The sequence below is a fragment of the Abramis brama genome (genome assembly GCF_963993115.1).
Source record: "Abramis brama genome assembly, chromosome: 19".
Taxonomy (NCBI): domain Eukaryota; kingdom Metazoa; phylum Chordata; class Actinopteri; order Cypriniformes; family Leuciscidae; genus Abramis; species Abramis brama.
Window position 1 is genome coordinate 16,623,461 of NC_139981.1, and position 19,394 is coordinate 16,642,854.

General features: G+C 37.9%; 1 protein-coding gene across 4 annotated transcripts in view; it reads left to right on the forward strand.

The window, feature by feature from the left end:
• Positions 1–5,938: 5,938 nt before the first annotated feature.
• The window catches only part of zmiz1a (zinc finger, MIZ-type containing 1a), a 134,325-nt gene continuing 120,869 nt past the window's right edge, over positions 5,939–19,394 (forward strand). For 2 of the 4 annotated variants that reach the window (XM_084092991.1, XM_084092992.1), the window contains exon 1: positions 5,939–6,161. The gene's annotated coding sequence lies outside the window, so the exon portion shown is untranslated. The remainder of the gene's footprint in view (positions 6,162–19,394) is intronic. The other 2 variants (XM_084092993.1, XM_084092988.1) reach the window with 2 other exon arrangements.

Below are 19,394 nucleotides of genomic sequence, written 5' to 3' on the forward strand. Positions count from 1 at the left end.
TACAGGAAGGTATTTCTCAGTCTCAACCTGTCTGCTCATGCCAGTTCTCCAGTAATACGATACACATCTAAAGGCTCTGAGAAAATGCTGGTCATTCTTAGACAAGGGCTTCATTTATTTCCCAAGAAGGAGGCTGATTTTCCCGCAATGCAGCCTGCGGTGCGTTTTATGCAGCAAATGAAAGTCCTTATGCACTCATATTATGATTGCATGATGTAAGTGATGCTGTGTTTATGCAACATGCAAAGAACATAATTAAACACTAACTCCCTTTTTCTATTTTTACTGCTCTGTTGTTTGTTTAACATTCTGAAATCCAAAAATCTGATTATATTTTCCTCATTTTATGTAAAAACGGTTGGCAATATGTTTTAATATCTGTATGTTATCTTCTGATGCAACTGAAACTGATTCTGAAATCCTGACAGATTTGAAGCGTAGGTCAAAGGCTGTTAGAAAAGCTTTCAATATCAAAAAGCCGCTCATAGATGTGGTGTTTCTGAGAGATTAGAGAATGTCTTATTTAAGAACCGACAATCAATAGGCTTAAAAAGGTTATGTGGATCAATGTAAAATTGTTTAGTTCGCCAGCACTATCATTTGATTATTGCCATCTTGAAGAACAGAAAACATCTTCTGTTAAAGGTAAACAATAATGTTCCTTAACTGTACAGTTTGAGCAGACATTGCATTTTTATCATTTTTTTTGTTTTTTTTTGTTTGGAGGTCAGGGAGTGAGGCTGGGCATTTGCATTTTGTATGTCCAGCATTGAATCAAGAGGGAATTTCGCTGCCTCTTAATTTACTCTGAGAGCCACATTGATTCTAAAGCATCTTGTCTCATGTCATCTAATGGGCATAATTAACAATCAAACCGAATATGACAGTGAACTTTACTCTCACTGCTGCCCGTCTGCCGTTCCAAGTTCAAATGCTAAAATTAGCCTCTAGGGAGTGGCATAATTTCATTTTTTGTGGATTTGCAATTCAAACACACAGCTCCACACATAGTATGGTCTATTATAAACTGGCTAAATTAAAAATTAACATTGCGTGCGGGTATAAACTTTCAGGGTTGAAAATGCTGTAAGCATTACAGCGATCGATTACAGCCTGTACTGTCCAAACATCGTATGTCTTTTCGCAGAAGAGGGGAAAATAAACCATTGGCTCTTCATTAGGCTCCAAATAAACCTTAACTTAGTCTTTATGTCCATCCCCTACCTCTCCCCTCAATCCTTTTTCTCCTCCTTTCTCTTCCTTCCTACATGGCCTGAGGGAGCAGTTAGATCTCTGAATGCTCTCGCTCTATTGTGAGCTCACATTGATTGCCTCTACCCTCTCCAAAGCCAGTCGGGCCAGTCAGCATGGGGTACAGGCTGTCTGCTTTATCCACCATGGCTCACATTTTTCTGAGAAATAAAAGAGGGGGAGAGAGAGCCTCGGAGTGAGTTCCTCCTCCACTCCTGCAAACAGAGAACCAGATGCATCTGTTTTACTCCCCCCTCTCCCTCTCTTTTTCTCCCTCTCCCGCCTCTCCTCTCAGTGGCTGTACTCTAAAGGGAATCAATAGTGTACTTAAACGGATTTCTCTTGTGTCTTGTTGTCAAATACGTTGTGCACCTCTGCCTTTCTCCGTGTGGGCTGATCTTTGTGCGCTGCGGTAACGTCTCAGCAGCGCTCATTTATATGCCCTTGATCTGCATTTCCGCTCTTTGTCTGTTTTACACTTCTGTAATATCCTTTACACCTACCCAGTTAATGGTGCTTTGGCACAGTCGCTTGTGTTTCCTCTAAGGAGGTATGTGAGGGCGATAGAGCGCTGTGTAAAGGAGCTGTAAATAATCTGTGAACGCTCAGTCTGTGTGTGAAAGCTTATGTCAGCAGAACTGAAACTCTCTTTCCATCATGTAGCTATGAAGTCCCAGCAGCATCAATCATTTCCCCGGTGATTGTCAGGGAATTAGCTGAGCTGTGGCGCTCAGTGGCGAGCCGGTTCACGTCAGCTTGGGTCGAAAAGTGCAGCAAAATACGTGTCTCATTTTTTGGTATTTCATTTGAAAGTAGCAATTATTGACACCCGCAAGGTCATTTAGGACATTATCTTACACAACAACAGGGTTTAGCGCCATTCAGAATTGAATTGAGCATGCTTTTATTTATTCAATATTATTTTAAATAATATGATTACAATTTGATTGGAAGTAGTTTTAAATAAATTGAAATTCAGTAAATTGACAAACTTTTAATGTTGACCTTTGAATGTTTAAAAGTTTTGAGAACTCTAAGATAGATAGATAGATAGATAGATAGATAGATCAGCATATTATAATGATTTCTGAAGGATCAAAAATAAAAAATTCAGCATCATAAATCAATTATATTTGAAAGTATATTAAAATAGAAAGTCATTATTTTAAATTGTAATAATATTTCACAATATTGTTGTTTTTTTCTGTATTTTTGATCAAATAAATGCAGGCTTGATAAGCATAAGAGACTTCTTTCAAAAACATTAAAAATATTGTAAGTATTCTCCAAACTATTGATATATATTTCAAATGTATATTCCAAACTTTTGATATAATTCACTTTATATAATATAATGTAATATGTAAAAACATATATAATATTTTGATTTTGGAAGAACTTGATTTCTCTGGAAATTAATTTCTTTGAATTGTAATTCAGTAAATTTATCTTCCTGTCATTCCAATTCAAGTTTCTGTAGGGGGTGTGAATTGACACAAATTGAAAGAGAGTCAGATTTAAAATTTTTGAATTTTTGCATAACACGTTCTCAGACCTTCTAAATTCTATTGTGATTTCTTGCATCTGTGTGTGTATGAAATTATACCGAGGTTCAGTCAAGCTAAAGTCACTCCACCTAAAGTCCATCCATCTTCTTGGCAGCCATCTGGTCATATTGTCTCAGAATGTAAGAGTGGAGGGCTTATCCACCAACACTAAGAGCTCTTGCAACAACCAGCTTTGAACTGAAGTGTGCTGTTCATTGACTGCTCGTGATTTTGTTCGCATGAACCGTGGCATCTTTGAAGGACTTCACAAAAACATGATTAATGGCCCAGAACACAGGATATTACAAGCAGCTTAAAAGGTATAACACAATAGACACTGAGGTACTCAGCATTACTAACGCCATGCTTTGATACTGATGTTACACAGGGATATCCATCTTTGCAAAAGCCATCTGAGGCACCAGTCATCCTATCGACAAATTCAACAGCATCTGTTAAATCACTTTGAAAGTCAGACCTGGATGAAGTGTCTCGAGTCAAGACCTTGAGGAATAAGAGCATTTAAACAAAAACAAAAAACAACAACACATTCATTCAAACAAGATCGAAAAGGAAGTGTGTTTAAAACAGAAATTGGAAAACTAATGGACAATATTTGAAATTGAGGAAAAGGGTGCTTTGACATTGTCTGCAGCACTTAAATTGTCATTTGGCGGATCATGAACTCTCCTTCTAAGAACAGGACAGAAATAAATATGAATGACTGCCTGTGACCGGTGATGTCATCTGCTAGATTTATCCCTGCCAACTTAGATAACTGTACAGGAGCAAGTGTCCTTGAGACAAAGTGCTCAGAGAATGGGTCCCATGAATTAATGTCGACAGTGGTGCAGTGGAGATGCTAAGGATGATCAAAAGACACTTCCAAACACTTTCTGTGAAAGCACTGGCTAAAGATTGTTGGGAAATAATTGACAGATGCCAGAAAAATAAATCTAACGCTCTATTGAGAAATACTGTATGTCACAGTGTAATCAAAACAATGAGTTCTTTGAATTGACAGGGAGTGTTGTAACACCATTGGTTTAGTTATTCATGAGCTATAAGTGTTAAATCATACATGCACTGTAAAAAAAAATTATGAGCAATAAGTTATGACAACATATGATTTTACATTGCTTTAACGCATCATGATAAATTAAGCAATTTTCAACTTTTTATGTTATGCAAGATTCAACTCATTTTAATGTTTAATGTAATTTAAGTTGAAATGACTTTAACATCCAAGTTGATTGTACTTAAAAATGTAAGGCATGCAGGCAGGCATGTGGGGCTGTGAGCACCATCATCCTGAGGTGACAGCAGAAGACTGCAAAAATATAAAAGATTTATAGAACAAAAAAGGAAGGATTTAAATTTCCACATCTGGTTTATAATTTGATTTAATCATGTTAATGAATGACAGGACTGGGATCATCTAAATCTCTCTTAATTTGGTTTGAAACATTTACACAAGTTGCAATCTACATGCAAACAATCAAACAAACAAAAACAAACAAATAAATAAACTGCACATAATGGGGCACACACTGTAAATTGTGTTTTGTAAAATTCAATATTTCTTTTGTTTTGAATTACAATTATTACTATAATTTTACCATGTTGAATTTAAATGTTTAAAATGAAATAGTGGTGTCATGGTGGATGGCATAATTATAGTAAATTTGATTAAATTCATTTTAAAATGTTCATTGCAGATTTATAAAATATTTTAGTAGCAGACAAATGGGAATATTATGTGTTTCAGCACTCCAAATCTGCCTGTATTGAAAATAATAATACCTCTCGTCATGTATTGAGTGTTTTGCTTTGCTCCTGTCAGGAGGAAAGAAATTACAAGCTGTAAAATCCCATGCAGGGCATTTGCATATCTCCATATTTTAGGACATAAGTCATACAGACAGGCATGCTGGAATTTCGTTCTGGTGGTGTGAGGCAGCGCAGCGTGTGCAGTGAGTGATTCTCTCTGATGCACTAGACGCTCGCTCCCTCGCTCGCTCGCGTCGCGCGGCCTCCCCCTGGTCAGTTGAGTCGTGCAGCATTGGCTGAGGAGCCAGTAGATGCGCGCGGTGTCTCGGCACTGTTGGAAGAGTCATTGTTCCTTGACGTCACCACTCAGCCAAGCCTGGCGCTGCTGCTCTCAAACATGTCTTTGTTATTCAGAGCTTTCCATCGGCGAATCGCAAAATACGGAATGAGCTGTTCCTTGTATTAGCGGGAAGTAAGAGGACTCACATGGACGCACGTTTGTTTGTGTTTGGGGACGAGATTTCTTTGAGAATAACTTCTGTTTATATTAATATCTGAAATAAAATAAAAAACATGTAATTTTATAATACATATTATTATTTGATTTTTGTCAAACATTTATACAAACACAATACGCCATAATATAATTTAATTTTAAATAATATTTTTTTTTTTTAAATGTAGAAAGGAAAAAAACTTAAAACAAGAGTATGATATCATAACTTAAAACTAAATATACAAAAACAAATAATTGCATATATATATACATAACTAGAACACATATAACACACACACACACACACACACACAATTATATACAAATACCGATATTTGTTATTTCATATATATATATATATATATATATATATATATATATATATATATATATATATGTATGTATATATATATATATATATATATGTATATATGTATATATGTATATATATATATATATATGTATATATATATATATATATATGTATATATATATATATATATATATATATATATATATATATATGTATATATATATATATACAATTGTGTATATGATGTTTACTGATAATTAGAATGCTCACATTTTGTTGTAATTCTTATCTACTACTTAAAATACAAGATATTAATAAAACTAAGTACAAAAGCCCTCTTCCTTTTATAAATTGTAAATTATAACAATAAGTCTTAAGTAAGTCTTTAGTCTTACCTAAACACGTTTTCATCAATATCCTGGAAAGACAATACAATAAAGCCAAACGATATACTGTATTCAAACAGCAAACGACCTGGCACTCGCGTGTGAATCCAGTCCGTTCATCTGCAAACGCCGCCTGGTGTCTTCCAAAGGCGCGAGCGATTTACGCGACTCTGGGACACATTTTGTCAGCAACCAGCAAGCATGGCTCTGTGGTAATAGAATAGCCCGTGTAATTTGACACTTCAACTTGCCGTGCACTACGTTAGTTGATTCAGACAGTCACACTAACGAAACGCCGTGCGCTTTTCTCTCAGTGTTTGTGAAGTGTGAGGGGAGAAAACAGATCGTAACTTCAAATCCAGGAGGTTTTAGGCGCCGTGCTGTGATTGGATCTAAAAGTAAGTTGTGGTTGTGTTTTCCTATCATTTTCACACCTTGCTCGCTGGAAAGGTTTTTATGCATTGCATTAAAATGAATCCGTAGCCTCCGCGCTAGCTCCAACCTCAGCTAACAATAGAGTCACTTAAAGTATCGCTGAGATGTGTACACATGTATTTCTGCGCAGGAAACAATCGCACTTACTGAAGCGTTGGCGATACGTTGGCTTTGTGTTTTCGAAGCAAAGCACTATTGAGCGCTTTTTTTTCCCCTGGACAGTGGCGTTCAGAGGAACGCGGAATTTGGCTGAACTGGAGAAGCCCACCGTTTACATACCGTTCAGCATATCGTTTTGGTGTGTTGCATTGTTCAGATGAAGAGGGCACTGTCATACGGTGGACGGTTGGTTGGCACGTAGATGGGCACAATTGGATGGCTTCGTTGCACAAATGTAATTTAAATTCGCCGGGTCTTTTTGATTAGGGGAAATTATATTGTAGCTCCTGATAAGCAATAGGAAATAAGGCTTTCAACCATGTGCTGAAATGTGATGTTTCATGCCGTTGTGTAGTAACAGGACAACCGCGTTGATACATTGTGACCGCTGATATTGTAACATTTCGTTCGAATCTTGGATTCGGTGAATGGCTTGAATGGAACAGACTTTGAGGACACAAGCAGTGTTGGGTGCCAACTGACTATATGTGATCTGGATGTCGTAATCCGATTAGAAAAATCAAGTGTATGCAATTAGAAACCATTTCGTTTTATATATACATAATTAGATGACAGTTGACTTATGGATTTTATAATTGCATATGGGTTACATTGCCCACCAGGAAACGCAATAATGTTTAAATGATCAGTAGTTTACAGATTGTGCCCCTAAAATGTAAAATATACACGCAGAAATAAATTTAACCTGATACTTTAAAAGATTGATGTGGAATGCAATCATTGTTTAAAAAAAATAATGTCTAAAAACATACTAGTTACTAGTCTAACTATTTTACTATTGTTTAATCTTAGGATTCTTAATTTGTACATATTCATTTAGCAGACGCCTTTATTCAAAGTGACTTACAAACGAGGAATACAAAAAGCGATTTATCTTAAGTCAAACAGGAGAAGTGCTTGTAATACAAAGTTTTGTACATCGCTCAGATTAGTACATTCACAATAGTACAGAATAGTACTTGATGCTGAAAATTGAATCACAAATAAGTAAGAATAAGTTGACAAAAATGATGTTTAGGAATATGTTTCTCTTTGCTCATGTTTGTATTTTTATCAAAATCCAGAAGCGATCTGATTAGTTCATCTGAAAATGGCCACTGATTACAATTTTAGCCATGCAATTTGTAATAGTTGCCAGATTACGTTTAGAAGTAATCTACCAAAGACTGCTTGCAAGGTACAATACAGTTCACACATGCCAAGTGTCCACCAAGTGTTCTCTTGGTAATCCATGGGCTATTTTGTGTGCTTAGTAAGTGAATATTTTATTTAAGAGATTATTACAACTGTCAGCTTTGGTTAATAAGTTTTTATTTTCCTACATGATGTTGAATCAAGTTATTTATTGATGGTTTTTGATCTAGCATGGCCCATGCTTTATGCATGGTCATGTTAATGCTTTTGATTCTAGAAATACATATTTTATACTGTAGGAGAGTCTTCTACCATTAGTACTACAAGAAGCCTAAACACATAGCCGAAATTCTTTCTAGCAACAATTTGAGTTTACAGTAAATTGTCATTGTTTTTATGAAAATAGGTTTTGTTTCCTCTAAACTAAGTTTTAACACTGGAGTTTCTCTTTTTAGTGGACACGGTTGTTGGAAGCAGACAGTTTTTTTAGGATGGTTCTTCAGTCAAAGTTGCCATTTAATGACAATTTCTTGGTCACCTCTTTAGTACTGTAATCACAGTCAATGTTTACATGGCTGTGTGAGTGCTGATAATGTTAAAAACTTCCTCCTTATTTCAGGGTGGATTGCATCTGGAACAAAGGTGAAAGTACCTAGCTCTCAGCTCACTCATTTTGAATTGTGGTGTTGGTTCATGTTAACATTATTGGAGGAGGCATATTGTAAAGGCCAATTATTGTTTGCAAATGTTTAAAAATGAAGACTGGAGTCTAATCTGATGAGTCTGCTGGGGGTGTATTTTAAAACACAGTAGATTTACCCACCAGTGTGACATCCTCTGTATGATTGGCTTAACTTGTATGAGTCAGGAATGGAGAATTTGTCTAGGAGAGGAGAGGAGTTGAGTTTATTTTCCTCCCTTCTTCAGACAGGGGCCCCAGGTTGAGGATCATCATTACCAAGGGCAGAGGTTTTAGCCATAGTCATGTAAAGACACAGACAGAGCTCAAGTCATTCTGTCAGTGGGGCTAAAGAGGAATTGCGGAGGGCTTAATTGAGCTTAATGTGGGATTAAACTTCCATAAAATCGTTGAAAAGTTGTTTTCAAAATGCCAAAATAGAGAGAATCACAAGATATGTCATTTGAACAAATTAACATTGTCAAAAATGTATCAGATTTTACACGCAAATTATTCAGTAACAGGTTTATTAGTTATTATTGCTCACATCGCTGCGCATTTATGCACATTTGTGTCTCTATTGTGTCTAGCCTAACAAATGTGTTCAAGGTTGTCCAGTTTAGGAGCGTAGTCTAGATGATCTCTTTTCACATTCAAATTCTTGGCATGTGTGACAAAAGCTTGCCTAATTCACTGGGCGATTTAAGGCTGGGAATCGTGAGTGATCCAGCTATACAATATTATCATGATACTTGGGTCACAAATCACAATACCATACAGAAAGAGTTCTGTTTATAAGTTGCAATACGCCAAGTATTGTGGACTTGTGAACTTTTTTTTAAAATTTAGTGCCAGCATCATTAGTTCAGCATGAAACTTTTTTTCCCAAATGATAGAAGGAAAAAACAGACTTTTAAAAAAAAAAAAATGTCAATATTTTGATAATATATTTCATTTACACTATAATATATTTGTTTCCCCGACTTCTAGACAACTAATTTGAGGTTATTACTCAGGTTGTTACAAACTTCTATGAGTTTCTTTCTTCTGTTACATAAAAGATGATATTTTGAAAGATGATATTTTGAAGATGATATTTTTGAAGGCCGCATTGACTTCCATAGTATTGAAAAAAAAAATACTTCGGAAGTCAATGGCTTCAGTCAACTGTTTGGTTACCGACATTCTTCAAAATATCATCTTTTATGTTCAACAGAAGAAAGAAACTCATAGAAGTTTGTAACAACCTGAGGGTAAGTAAATGATGACAGAATTTTCATTTTTGGGTGGAATATCCCTTTAATAGCGTTTCATACTTCATTTCTTTATTTCCTCTCCTTGCCTATAGCCAGAATAAGACAAAAAAAATTTTTTTACCAGGTAAAAATACCAATCAGTGTTTTGACAGTTTGACATTTAACTTAGCACACTATTGTGGTGAAATTGTGAAATAGTAGGCCCACATTCATTCATCATAAAGCTGAACAGTCGTCTAGCCACCACCCGCACACACCCACTCTTGAACCTGAATCAGGCTTTGTTTGACTCCACATGCTGCACTGTGGATCATTTATTACTCTTAATACGCTGATGGCCTTTTTGAACAGTTCACATTACGTCTGCATAACCGCCTGCTCGACTTGTGTATGCACTTTAGTTTCTGTGGTTATCGGGGTTAATACCTTTACTTGAAATGTAGCCTCCGAACCACAGATTATTCAGACAATAGGAGTGCATGACTTCTTATTTCCTTGCAGACTTACGGGTACGTTGGTCCGTTTCATCTTGCGGTTCGTGACCTCGGTGAAGCAGAGGGAGAGAGACTTTTGATTTTAATTGCATGCATCTGCAAAGAGCGTGGCGTGGGACTGAATCTGCTTCCAGGCTGCATAAGTTGAAAGCTTGTTGAAGGCTGCCTCTGACTCTTGAGCTGACAATGTGACCATGGATGCACTGGGATGCGATGTGCAAAGCATTAGCTAGCTGGTGCCATTCTAAGTGCTTTACCCCTCAGATAGGGACTGTCAGGCCCACACTGTCACAGGCTCATGCATGTTTGATTTGACGCTCTTTGAAAAATGAACGCAGAAGATGTCACAATGGCTGTATCCCGTTTCTGTCGGCGAGAGCAAGTACTTTGAACCAAAAATGACACCCAGTTACTTTTTTTTCCCCAATGCAAGGGCTTGATATTTGGAACTATAGGACAAAATGTCCCCACCACACTGACAATTTTGCATGATCACAAGCAATTACCTTCGTTTTTTGGTGCCAATAAAAGCTTGCAGTGCTTTGAAGTCTGACTGCCGCTGTGTGCTGTGCAAATCCAGCTTAAGCAAAACAAACATATTGTCCTCAACCTGTTTTCTTTTGACTGAGGCAAATTAGTGTACATTCAGTGAGCCATGTTCTCCATGCTAAACTGTTAAATCCCGCTACTCTTTTAAAGAGATCCATCTCTCTTTGAGAAACAAATATCTGTGTTGTTAAGTACACTGATTCTATAGGTCTATAAAGGTCTATAGAGAGTCAGGGCTCGGTTTCATGTCATTGAAAATATTAGAGTGATGCAACTGGTTGTACAAAAGTTGTTAATAGATATTTCTTCATTCAAATTCTGCATTGTTTTAGTTTTTTTTTAGCAGTGCATATCTGTATGCATGCATTTATTCAGACTTTGCACAACGCCAATGCATCTGCGTTCATTTTATGTATTGAAATACTGCCATGTATTCCATCATGTGAAAACTTTGGACCATGTCAACGCATCTGAGCTGTCTGTCTCAGTCTGCGAGTGGGAGATTTCCCTCCGTCCCGGCGAGTGATCGCTGTGTTTCTGAGAGGGACGTGCAATTACTTTCAACATGGCCTGAGGGATTCATACATATTTTCTGACAAAGTAAATTAATTAGGTTTTCTTAGGAAAGATAAATATTATTTCTCATCCAAATTCGCCTTTTATGGGAAGGAGGATTTGCGTCTGCGCGCGCCAAATGACACGCACACATAACCTTGGCTTAGACATTTGCACAAGGTGAGACTAAATGAAAGCTGAATGAAAGGCAACTTCAAGATGTCAGGAGAACATGACAAATGGACGGTGGCGAATTAAATTCATAGTAGATCCGTCAAATCCCTTAGTGTTGCAGGAAAAATGTGAATTTATATTAAACAGTAAAAATGCATTTGATTTGTTTTCCAGTTTTCTCTGTTTTTAAATACTTGGATTGACCCCCCCCCCCCACACACACACACTTTGATATTAAAGCTGATGAGCTGAATTCTTCATATTTATTAGCTACTAGGCTAATCTGTCAAGTTAGTTTTTAATAATAGACTAGATGATTTCTGTTGGCAAGGTCTATTCATTTAACACACATACTACATATAAATATGACTATTTCAATGTTTTTAATTTAATTACCATGCTCTATTATGTAACTTTAACTAGGCACACAATATGATCAACCAGTCAATAATTATACTTATTCAGTCTTGCAAACTTCATATTTTAGCATGTACACACATGCAGTTCTGATATTTTAATGGCTTTTGTTTTAGTAAGAGAGTCAAATTTAAAGGGGCACCAGGCAACTCTTGAGTGTTTTTTCTCTACGAAGCTCCCCCTAGTGTCTGGTAGTAAATGCTTTCATACACTCTGTCGTAAAAACGAACTGTTGTCACCCCACCCCCCTCGCCACGAGCAAACCAGCTGATCAGCTGTCAACCCAGCTGAGCAGAGGAACCGGCTATTTCAAAGCCAGTTATGTCTACCGAGGCAAGTAAAGCAATATTTTCTTTCCAACTGATGGCGATTTTATTTTATTTTATTGTGTTGTCATGCATACTAGTATTTTTACCGGGAACGAACGATATGAACGAGGCGAACTACTGCTTTCGTGTTTGTTTGTTTTTGGGAGAGTGGGCATGAGCATAAAATATATATATATCGGAGGCTAATATTTGTCTAAAGTTATATTAGCAAGGTCTATAAGTTCATCTGGTAGAATGATGGTTTACCTTTGCTTGTCTAAGAAAACATTCGAACGTTTTTTCTAGCTCGATCATGATATGTGCAACATGTTTATTGCCTATTATCAGACGCGTTGACTTAGTGACATAAAATAAAAGTGTAAGTTACACAAATAAAACCTACAGAGGAACGGCCACACAACTACAGAAATCAAACGTGTTTGCTAATGACAATGCCTAACATCAAAGTTATAGTATCTAGCGTAACGTTACTAGTAAGCCCGTAACAGACAGCGATCATAATAAAAAAACTTTACAGACAATAGCAAACATCCTGAGGTCACAATTACTTGAAATTTAAATATTAAACACAGTTTATTCCAAAGATACTTACAAGTGCAACAGCAATAAGGCCAGGTCAGCATCCGTTTTGCAGGCTTCTGTTTCTCTCAGTTCTCACCATTCTGAAAAAGCCGGTCCGATATTTAACTTTACTCGAGTCTGACTTATTGCTCGGTCAGTCTCCCGTTTCCTCTTTCGTTGGTCCTCCGACAAAGATTTCCTAGCTTTCTGCTTCTTTTTACAGGCTCAGCCATAACTAAATCTATCGTTGCCCTTTGCTTAGCTAGCCGGTGCTTGAATGGGGGCGTGTAATTACGTGTGCAGTGCCGTCAAGCAATTCGTTTCATCGCGAGACCTGATATCACGCGATACTTCCTGGAACACGACCCGCGTCCCAAAGTTGCAAGTGAGTTTTTTCCGCTCTCGGGCACCAGGGGGGTGCGAAACCACCACCATTCAACCCGAAATAAGTAATATAACCATTCCACTGACTCCGAAGCTGTTCAGTTAAGGTTAAAAAGTTACCTAGAGCCCCTTTAACTCGGTAAACCACTTTAGTGACCGATTCACGAGTTTGATTCAGACTGAGTTCATGGGTCTGTTTGACTGATTTGAGAATCAGTTGACAGTGGTCATACTGTATGGAATAGAAAATAATAAAATAAATATGCATTGTCTTTGTTTTATTTTGTGATACCCAACACTTTCAGTCATTACATTCAGATTGCAAGTTTATAACTCTGGTAAAAGTACTTTTTTTGACACCATGGGCCAGATTTACTAACACTCTTTTGGTGTTAAAAAAGACTTCTGTCAGGATTTACTATAGACACGCAGTGAAAAATTTGCGCTGCTGTGGTGTGGACACAGTTATTTTTGCGGCTGACCTTATCGCATATGCAGTTTCCCTTTCAGACGCCAAATTTATGGGAGGAATCATGCAAGGTGATTTACTAAGGTTTGCGCTATAGTCAATTTACTGGTATGTGCACCATAATTTACCACATAAAAAAGCATGTCTTAAACCAGATGTTAATTTGCGCTGCTCTTGGTAGATTATATCTCGTCAGTCGATCACGCGCAGAACTTTCCACGCTAATTTGCGCTGTTTAGTAGGGGTGTAAATATTAATCGATTCGTATCGATGCATCGATTATACAGCCGACGATTCGATGCATCGATGCGTCCGCAAGAGTATCGATTAATGTGTTTATCTGCTCCGACATATGCATACAACCTACTAAGCTGCGGGTGGCGCTAACCTCATTATTGTCTTCTACTTCACACCGCTTCACACGCGTTACTTACGTTTCACAATCTATGTTCACACACAGTGTTGAGTCTGACTTTCAAGAGCGATGGATCCGTCAGAGCGAGCTGGCAATGACAGTGAAATGTTACACACTCCAGTCGGCATCAAGTCATGGGTGTGGATGTATTTTGGCTTCAGGAAAACAGATGGAGCAGTGGTAAGAGTTGCCGTTTGTCTGATTGCGCCCGTTTCACACATACTCCGTTTGCAGTGCGTATGCGGTGCATATTTTTTTCAGTACCCATGTTAACAGGTCAGAGCTTTCACACTGCATGCGGATGCGGTCCGTTTATCCGTTCCAGTTGCGGTGCATACAGCAGTGCAGAGATCGTTTCCGCACCGAGTCTATTTCTGCTGTGCTGCACGCGCTGAATTAAAGTGACAGCGCATGTTTCGTGGTCAAAATGAACACAGATTGACATGAAAATGTAGTAATTTCACCATAAATGCGTTTAAATAAATAAATTGTAGTAATCTCACCATAAATGTATTTAATTTAATAGGGCTTGGGCGTCGTGACGTCATACTTGGCGTGGCGGCCATGTTGATGGCCTCGCGAATGTAAACATACAGCAAGTCGAACGAGGAGAAGCAGAGTTGGGAGAAAGAAAAGAAAGAAAAAAGATGTTAAAATCCCGAAAAGGATGTGGAATTTACCGGGATACGTTAAATAGGGAAACCAGGGACCAGTATGTGTACTTTCCTGTAAAATATCCCGTATTTTAATACCTTACTCTCATAACATTAATGTTAGCCCTTCCATCGGACCTGTCAGTCTCTGTACTTTTGTCCTGTTGCTACCCCCTTGCCCTTCCAGCGAAACAGATGTTTTCAAAGCATCGTTTTGCTTACTTGAAGGCAACCTTAGCGTGATATTGGCCTTTTTAAGATAACAGCGTGGTTGTTGTGAGAGCACGATTTCACGCCAATCTAATCAAAGTCACGTTAGACCTAGCTTCACAACTCGCTTAGTTAATGCTGCAGTTTTGTAGTACGAATTTTTGCTGTCAGCAGAGGGATAGCAACAGAAAGATTAATGTTGAAATTTTCATTTTTCGGGATATTTTATAGGAAAATACTAAAACGGGAAGACAGAGGGAAAAGAGCTCAAATGCGTGAGAAACCCGGAAAAAAACGGGAGGGTTGACAGCTACTAACTACACTTTTTTGCCGATTTTGTCCACATAACGTTACTGGTCCCTGGCTTCCCTATTTAACGTATCCCCGTAAATTCCACATCCTTTTCGGGATTTTAACATCTTTTTTCTTTCTTTTCTTTCTCCCAACTCTGCTTCTCCTCGTTCGACTTGCTGTATGTTTACATTCGCGAGGCCATCAACATGGCCGCCACGCCAAGTATGACGTCACGACGCCCAAGCCCTATTCTACTATTTTTCACAGTCATCTTTTTTACTTTTAAGACCGGGGTAAAGCAAGGAAAACTACAATTTACCTCAACAAGGCGACATAATGAACAACACTTGTCTCATTCGTGGAGGTGGAAAAACAATTTCTTTGTGACATGCAATTGTATTCTGTATTCTCAATAAAAGGCAAATTATTTATTATTTTTGTTGATTTATTTGAAACTTAATAGATATCATGTAAAAATCTAGTATTGAATCGTATCGAATCGAATCGTATCGCGGGGAATTCTGAAGTATCGAAAATAATCGAATCGTTGGCTTAAGAAATCGGTATCGTATCGAATCGTCATGTAGGCTCCGATTTACACCCCTACTGTTTAGTAAATCTGGGCCTATATATTCAGCAGCAGCAGAGCACCACTGCACTGGTATGGTGTAATATCATATTAATCTTGCTGTTAAAACAGCTAATTTTCTTTACATTAAGCAGTTTTCTATTATCTTTTTGTCATATCATATAGGTATCATTCTGATATTCCATGTTTTTATTATCTGGATTCTACTATAGCACTTATTAACCGTTCAAGGCAGATCTCACAATAAAAATGTATTCCATCTGAGAACACACCTCTTGCTCCACAAATACACTTCATGCATCACAGCCTCCGTGCAGAGCTCATGAGGTGACAGCTGTAGGCAACAGAGAGACGTTCATGGAGTGCTAGTGCAGACTCTGCGCCAGATAGAGCATGATAAATCCAGAGCCGTGTAAGTGTGTTTGTCTGCGCGTGTATGTCCAGGCTCAAATTGGCATGCAATGGCAAGCACCTCTTCCCAGGTAAGTGCTGTGTGCCCTGGCCCTTAATGACTGTTTCATAAGCCACACTCTTGGTGGCCACTATGTGCCCTCTCCTCTCGTTCACCCCTGCGGTTCTGAACCAGACTGCTTCACACTCTTATGAGCTCATGTCTTTTAATATCCCTACCTGGGCTGTTCAGATAAAGAGCCATATTAGAAACCCCAGAGTGCAAGTATTGTAAAATGGCAGGTCTGGTGTAGTGGTTTTCGCTGAGCCTTGTCATGGAAGAAAAAGTCGAGTTGATTTAATGGTGGCTAGTGTCTTAGAACTCCAAGGCAATTAGGTGTTTTTTCACGCCAAGTAGTCCGACGTTTATTTATGCTGTAACAAATTGAAACTACAAGTTTTGTGTCGTCTGAATACCACCACAATAAAGTTGTCAGAGATAAGAGTAAGCGATATTGCAAACTAAACCTTGATATTTCATACCTCATTCTTGCGCGCATCTTCGGAGAAAACAGAAGCCATTGTTGCACTGATCATTTATCATTGCTGTAATGAGATTAAACTAATCGTGTATTCCAGAGACAGCAATGATACACTGTGTGGGGCTTGCCAGGGATCATCTTCAAACAGTATTTGTCATTGTCTCTCAGTGCTTTTTAATTAACTGTTGACAAACAGCGTAAGCCTTTTGGGTGTTATGATTTAAAAGCAGTCCCATTTCAGTGCGTCCTAAAATATGGTTTCTTTAAAGACAAAAGCTAGAAAGAAACAAATATGTTTTGCTATTTTTTAGACAAGAGCTCTGTAATGTCTTGCTCCAAAATCGAGTGAGCTGACTTTGGAGAGTAACTGTAACCTTGAAGGGATAGTTCACACAAAATTCATTTCATGTGGAACACAAATTATATTTTGAAAAGTGCCGTTTATTTTTTTGTCCTTACAAAGAAAGTATGTTTTGTATGGACCAAAAAAAGGACACGTTCTTCAAAATATCTACTTTTGTGTTCCACAGAAGAAAGCCATTCAGTTTGGAACGACATGAGGGTGAGTAAATGATGAAACAATTTTCATTTTTAGCCTAGGTGTTAAAGGTGTTTAAAGCACTGTTACTAAACTTGCAATTTTATTTGTGTTAAGTTGCTGCCTGTGTTATTTTAGTATTAAATATATACTATTATAGTATTTATTAATATTTTTAAGTGCTTTTCATGTTTCCAATTAAAATTTTAAGTAAATTTGTGCTCTTATAATATTTATTTAGCTTTATTTCCATTTAGCTTTAATTTTCTTTTCCATTTTAGTACTTCAACTTAGACTTATTTCAGTTAGTTGCCAAAGGCAAAAGTTCCATGTTTTATGTTGAATTATTTCATCTAATTCTTATATATTATTTTAGATTTCAGTTACCAAAAATAATTTAATAATTTTTGTTTTTGTTCAGTTACCAATAACAACACTGCCAATTGGTCACTTCACAAGCTTCGTGATGGTTACAATGCTCCCATAGAAGGCAGCTTCCTATGTAGGCAGTAAAACAGCTAGCTAGTTTTTGAAACAGAGCTTCTGAGTAAGTGGTTTTCTTAAACACGTTCAATGTTTCATTAGTGGCTGCTGAGATCGTTAATCTGCTCTTTCAGTATAGTGAGCTTGTTGCTAATGCATAAGCAAACAGTGTTCACATGAAATGTTTTAATTGCACATTAACCCACTGCTGGCATATTAATCTGGCATGCCTTAAAGACGGCACGGCATCCGTTACATTCCCCCATAGTTTTCTCCGCCGCCGTGGCCCTGAGTGAGACGTTGAGCTTCAGAGTGAATTGTTGTTTTATTAGCTAGATTGAGCCGGTGGCGCGATGCACGTTGGGTGCGTGTCCTCCGAGGACGCCTCTGAGAGCTCCGCATCTGCAGTAAGTAGTCACCAGGGACGGATGGCACATGCCAGCTCAAATTTTCATGGCGGCCCTCAGACGAGAAACAGCAGACCGGGAATAACATGCAGATCTTTTTTTTCCCCTCCTGTCACCATCACAGATATAGGAAAGCAAAGTACCTTTTTCAGGACATCTTGAGCATCTAATCAATATCACTGAGTGTTATTGAGGTTGGCTTGCTGTGCCTTACCCTGTTCTAGCTCTCGAAAGCAGCCTTTGTGCACATGGCTGTCTAATTTTCTCTGGAATTCTTTTGACTCTGGGACACGGGAACAGAGGAAACTCAATCTGGAGTGCCCTGAGGGGTTCCTCTGCAAGAGAATTCCCACCCAGATAGTTGCCAACACCCACACAAACATTTATATAGGTTTGTTTTCAAGGAAGAGAGCGCAAACCTCAAACCTGCGTCACACCACAGCCGTCGACAACCGCAGAAGGCGAAGCAGCTTGTTTATTAGTGGGCAGGTGGGAAGTGTAATGGCAGTTGAACATGTGCACAGGGGCCACTTCTTATGTGCCGCAGTATCATTAATTAGATCACAAGTTGTACTAACAAAGAGCCGCAATGTACATGCTTATTTATTTAACAGGTTGGCCCATTTTGTATTTCACTCTTCATTCTTTATTGAAAAATGGAAGGAAATACTGTGTCTGAGATTGATAATTTATTTAGTTTATTTAAATAAATATGTAATTTTAATTTAAATATGTAAGATTTTGGGATAAAATATCCAAAAACCACTAGAAGAGTGTTTTATATTTTGTTGACTTTATCCCAAATGTTTCCAACAATGTTTAAATCCAGAGAACTCAGCTATTTTAACCAGTGTAACATCCCATGTCATTGTGTCGCCTAATGACGTCATATCTGCTTTACCCTCGATTACCAGTTTTACTTCCATAGAAACCATGGAAACACCAAAGACGCTTTAATATATTTTGTTTTATTGGACAGGTCAGTAAATGTTTTGATACCTTTATCGACAGAAAACTGATCATTGGTTTCTGTCGATAAAGGTATCAAAACATTTACTAATCATTGTTACATGCTTAGTCTTGCTGTTTGAATCAAAACCGACTTCGGAATGTTACAAATTTACGATACCGGCATTTCCTTCTAGCATTTTGAGCGCTATTGAACGGATTCCTAAACAACTCTGATTGGCCATTGCGTTCCCACGCTCAACATATATGTCTCTGATTAACTACAATGATCAGCGCTTCAAAAACATGTTGTCTTCTTCACTGAGCGCTTACACAGATACACACGGAACGTTTGAAAGCTTGCATCTATCGGCGGATCCCTAATCCCTAAAACAGCGCTCAAAATGCTAGAGGTAAATGCTGGTATCGTTTTTGTAAATTTCAACAACACTACTTTAATTATAACTCGTGAAATATGCATAAACAAATAAATGAAAGGAGCGGCAGCGGCCGACTGCAGGTCTTGGCCCCACTCTGCTTCATAGC